We start from the raw sequence: 6083 nt of genomic DNA on the forward strand, positions 1-6083 counted from the left end.
CTGCTGTGGATAACTCTTTACAGATCTAATGCAAAAAAGTCCCATATATACAAATATTCAGATGGATATTAGTTATAAAGCTACTTTTATACTAAATCTAAGACATCCCCTCTTCTTATGTTTAAGAATGAGATTACTTATTGTGTAGAAACAAAATGCAAATGCATAAAAAAGTATCACATAATGTAACATAATAAAAAAATGACTATCGTTATGCTCTTTGCAAGCAATTGCAACTGGTGAGAGACCAGATTCATCTAAGCACAACCGACTTGAAAGAAATTTTTTGTTATCATACCTCGTTACATGCTCTGTTGTTTGTGACAGATCTACGTTGATAGTCGTAGTTGTGAGGTATGTAGACTCCAGCTGAAACAATCCTGTTTAGGGATATGGTTAGATGTCATATGCATGGAACAAAACCTGAATACGGAATATTTAAAATTTGACATTGGTCAGTTACCACCAAATGACATGAAACGTGTTTAAGTGAAACTCAAAGTTGTTTAACTTCGAATTGGTTTTTTTTTTGTTGTTTTAACGGGTCATGTTGGAAGAAACATTGATATACAGGGAAATGCCTATTATTACCTCAACCAAATCTTCATTACATAGTATGTGCATACAATAAACAATAATCAAAACTTAATGATCAAATCGACAATCAAAGAAAACCCCAAAAGAGATAACAATTGCTTACAATATAAGAGAGACACATCAAGATCAGCTTCCCCTTTTTCAATATGAGTCTCTAACTCCATCTTTTCCCCTTCAGAACTATACTTCAAACTGAGCCCCTTTCTCTCATCTTTACTCCCCACATAAATCATCCAAAAGAAATTGTCTGTTTCTTCTCTACAAACGAATAAACACAAAATACATATCGAAACAATAATAAAACATTAAAATCTAATCGGCCCGATTCAGATAACCGAAAACCCATAAAAACCCATAATAACCCACAAAGATTTCTCTAGAAAGATCAAGATCTGAATTAAAAGTTAACATTTCAGCTTGATCAAATTGTTGAAAATCGAAGAAACCGGAGATGGGTCACTGCTACCTTGTTTCGAACTTAGCTTAGACAAAATCAATATGACAGAAAACGGGAGGAAAATCTGGTTTGGGGGTTCACCAGCAGCATTGTTCTTCTTTGTTCTGTGATTGTGTTATCCCTTCCACACCGACTTGCGGAGGCATCCCATGAGCTCCATACCCGATCTACCAAAATTATACCCAGATTATTATCGAAGACAAGGGTAGACTTTCGTTCATCGGGCCTTGGTCGTAACTTGACCAGAATTGAGAGGCGCTGTCGTGCGCAGCCGGGTTCACCACCAAAAACGGTGATCCTTCCACCGTATCTCTCTCTCTCTAAAATCTGTGGACCTCGTCTCTCTCTATTATTTGGGTACAGTTGAGGAAGAACCTCATCTTCTAGACCTGGCAACACACACCAAAACTGCACAAATCTACATCGTCATCACCAACTTAGCAAGAAAATTAGCGCAAAGTTTCCAAAATAACCATTATTGCTCGGAAACATACCTAATTACAACATCTGTCGCCACATCCTTCTTTCAACACCACCAAGGTCGAAAAAAAAACATCATCAAACACCCGAACCTGTAACTTTACATCCCTTTGATTCAAACGCAAATTAACTGAAAATAATAAAGGAAAACACGAAAAAGTGAAATGATACCATCTGAGAGCGATCGAATGATCGAGGAGCGAAACCGATGACAAAATCACCACCGCCATTCCGTTAGACGAACCATTATTAACTAAAATCGATAAATTGAACTTAAAGATACAAACTTGACATAAAAAATAACAGAATATGTAGATCTATACCACTGTAACTGTCAACCTTCTGAATGAATAAGATCAAACCAGAATGGCACATAAATTAAGCACAAAAACCCAGGAAAACCCTCATTCGAGAGCCCAAAAAAGGAGAATCATCGATACAAACATCAAGCAACCGCAGTAAGATGATTACGCGTCGTCAGAGAAGATGAACAATCGTCATCTCCCTCCTGCGTCTCTCTCTTCCGCTCCCTTCTGTCTCTTGTTTCTCTTTCACACTTTAATCTCTCTCTTACTTGCCTGAGTTTGAGTGTATTGGGCAAGGGTGTTGAGGACAGGTATGTGTGTTGGACATGGTAGAAAGTACAACTCCCAAAGCTAAGGTTTCAAGTAATAAAAGCACAAAACTCACTTTAAGCAACATGTACAACCTTCATTGCATAGAATTGTTATAAATTAGACTATTATATAATATATAATGGAATACATGAAGGATTTTTGGTTGGTTCCATGATTTGACCAAGATTGTGCATTAGGAGCTTGTACCATGTGCCAATAGCAATCTTGTAAGATAGAAACAAATGTAAAAACCCCTAATACACACGATTTTTTTCTTTAATTCTCCCATATCTTCAAGCCCCACATGCTCACAAATCTTTTCAAAAAAATTCCATAGTGCCACCCAAAATGTATTCGGACGAACTAGATGAGTTGGGTGGAAATGTACGTGGGTACTTTATATCCCCAATTAGTATTTTTTTTTTCAAAAGCTATAAAAATAGAGAATTTGATGGAGTTGAGAGGTAATTTGTAGGGTATAAACTGGTAAATGTTGGATGTATTTATGGGGCATACAATTACTCCCCCCCCAAACGATCACATAGCTGTTATCAGCGTCTATTTTCATCAAACAACCCACACCATCACGTCGCGACCACCATCATGCTTCTCCTCCATCACCAGATGAGGGTAGTGTATCACACGACCAGGGGCGGACCCACCTATTGTAGGTCGAGTTTCCCGGAAACTAATGTTTTTAAAAAAATTCATAGATCCGGTATATTAAATTTTCTATGGATCCCATAAAAATAATTAGGTGGACACCATAACATAAAAAGTGAAGCTGGTACAGTAAATCCCTTCTTTGCTAAAAGAAGTCATGAGTTCAATCCTTGTATTAGGGGTGTGCACGGTTCGGTTCGGTTCGGTTATTAGCATTATCCGTAACCGTAACCGAAGTCATCGGTTAATCGGTTCGGTTAATTCGGTTAATTTGTCGGTTTTCGGTTCGGTTCGGTTAATTTTCGGTTAATAACCAATCCAAACAAGAGATAATTTTTTTGCTTAAAAATACATGTAATGGAGGTATAAATACATGAAATAGATGTATAAATACATGAAATGGATGTATAAATAAATGAAATGGAGGTATAAATGCATGAATAGATGTTCAAATACATAAAATGGAGGTATAAATAAATGAAATGAAGGTATATATAAATGAAATGAAGGCATAAGTAAATGAAATAAAGGTATTATTACATGAAATGAAAGTATAAAACATGAATACATGAAATAGAGGTATAAAAGCTAGAAATATATAAAAAAATAAATGATTCGGTTCGGTTCGGTTAATTTCGGTTAACCGATGGTAAAAAAAATATCCGTTAACCGACTTTCGGTTAATTCGGTTTCGGTTAATTTCGGTTTGGTTTTGTCGGTTTTCGGTTCGGTTTCGGTTAACGGTTCGGTTATTGCACACCCCTACCTTGTATAGCCTATTTTTAATTCTAGTTAAAACTAGGTATCTAGAAAGTAAAACTAAAAATTCCCCACTTGCTCCATAACATACCCCCAAGCTTTTATCTTCTACATACCCACTTGAACGTACCTTCTTTCGACCTACAGTTAAGCCCAACCTATTTATACTATCCAGCACATCTTTTACCGAATCCCACTGCAAATTTGTAGAAAGCTTTGATGCAAGGATCATTGAAAAACTTGTATCTATAAATTTGAACTATAAAAAATCGCAATGTTTCTTTTTGTTTCGTTGTAGTTTTAGTGTGTGTTTTGTAATGAGTAATGATTATATATATTTTTGTTATATATTCCTCGCTCTGACTCGACCCGAACAATGACCGATCCGAAAATTTTAACGTTTGGTTGTAAAAAATGTGAACTCCAAAAAAAGTGAACCCCAATAAGAAAAATCTTGGGTCCGCCACTGCACACGATCACCCCTAGTCTCCTTAGGGGAGGAGGGGTGGTTCACTAGTGATAGTTTCTATCACTCCCACTATCCAATCAAATCATGTCATGTCAGCACCCAATATTCTATCACTAGTGATAGAAATGTAGGGGGGTGGTATCACTAGTGATGGTATCACAACCTTTTTTATTTATTCCATCGGTGTACAACTCCTCAGCACTAGAGTACAACCCACCATACACAAAGTTCCAAACTTCAACGCGTGACCACCACAACGCGTTAACTCTTCCACGCGTGGTGGATGTGAGTGGCGGCGGTGTGTGGTATTGTTCCACGCGTGATACCAAAGTATCACGTACCCACCCCGGGTCACCTTACAAGTAGTGCTAACAACATATACATGGTTTTGCATTCAACTTCTCTATATAATATAGGATCTGTTTAAAAAATTAGAGTCCAAAGAATAGAGATATAAAAAAAAAAAAAAAAAAACTTTCAGTGATGCCTTTAATGGGATTTGAAATTGTATCTATATATTATTATGTTTACATAGAGATTGAGATCCTATTTGTTTAGTGGAAATGGATTATCCATTGATATGCGTTTCTCATATCGAGCAGCCTATGTATTTAATGCACCGACGACCAATATAGAGGTTTATATCATTAGACTATATATGGGGTTTATATATATTTTTCTTTTACGAATGACGAAACGTCTATACATGCAAATATAGAAATCGTATCAACTAGAAACTGGAACCCGAATATATGGGTTGTGATAAATGTGAAACATAAAAAATAAATTATTAAGTAGTCAATGATCAGTCTTTCACATTTCTTACAAGAAGATGTGTTGTAAGAGGTGAGATATGAAATATGATGGTGGGTTGAGGTGGCTATAAATTATTGACTTGTATATTAATTAGGATTAAAGATAAATAAATAATAAACAACCATCGCCTCTCATGCCGTTACGCCAACTACACCCACGCACGCCCTAGTGTCTCTTAGCACCCTCTCGCTGTGGTGTGCAATGCCCCACCTTTCTGAGGCGTCAGGGCTTTAGCGGCACACAACATATAGTGTTGTATTTTTATCCTTATAGTATTACTAACAGGCGGTGGCTAAACGTACAATTTATATACAGAGCGTACCTTTTATGGTGAAAGAGAGATTATTTTTATTAAGTAATGAGGATCCATCAAATATGTGAGAGAAGATTGTAAATTTAGCAGCATCCTTGCAACTAATTCGATCAGTTACATCTACATACATAAGAAAGATACAAAAGTTAAACAATCACCACATGCATTCCCCAATCTTAAATACTTATGCAATTTTCTCCTATTTCAAAATTCTAACTACAACATTTGATGATGCATCCTAATTTAACACAATATATTTTTATTGGCTAACATATCCTTTTAATTTTACTTCTAAATTTATACTTTTGTCTACTATATAGAACTTAATTAAACCCTCAATCTCATAAGGAGGGAGTCCTTATCTCCACACCTTGATACCGCTAGACTAAAAACTCTTAACTTAGCCCAATAAGACTCTGTAGGCTGATAACAAGAGCTTTTATCTACAATTAAGGAACCACAAGCGGGTCCAATCCTTTTGGCTCTAAGTTACGAATCACATCCCAAAGATAAGGAGCATGGATAGGGGTCACAAGGCATATGCAATGTCATACACCATTGAATTATAAAGCTCACCATGAGTGATCGAAGGACCACATCTTCTCGAATGTCATAAAATGTTTGGAGTGCTAACCCTACCACTTGAGCAATCTCTCTGTCACATTAACATATGGGCCATATGGCGACGAACTGTATGGACAGAGAATAAAGACACCGGGATAAAAGTTCCCTTACAAATGTATGTTCATTCGTAACGAAATAACCAATATATCGAGATTCAACACATATATTTCTTAAAGCTTGTATAATAGTTAGAGTGTAACATCGGGGTTAATTCCTTAAAATATAATAGTTAATCCAAGGGTTTTTTAACATCGTCACTAGTGTTATTTTCTCAAAAGTTAATAGATT

Source organism: Helianthus annuus, chromosome 17 (genome assembly GCF_002127325.2).
Source record: "Helianthus annuus cultivar XRQ/B chromosome 17, HanXRQr2.0-SUNRISE, whole genome shotgun sequence".
NCBI lineage: Eukaryota > Viridiplantae > Streptophyta > Magnoliopsida > Asterales > Asteraceae > Helianthus > Helianthus annuus.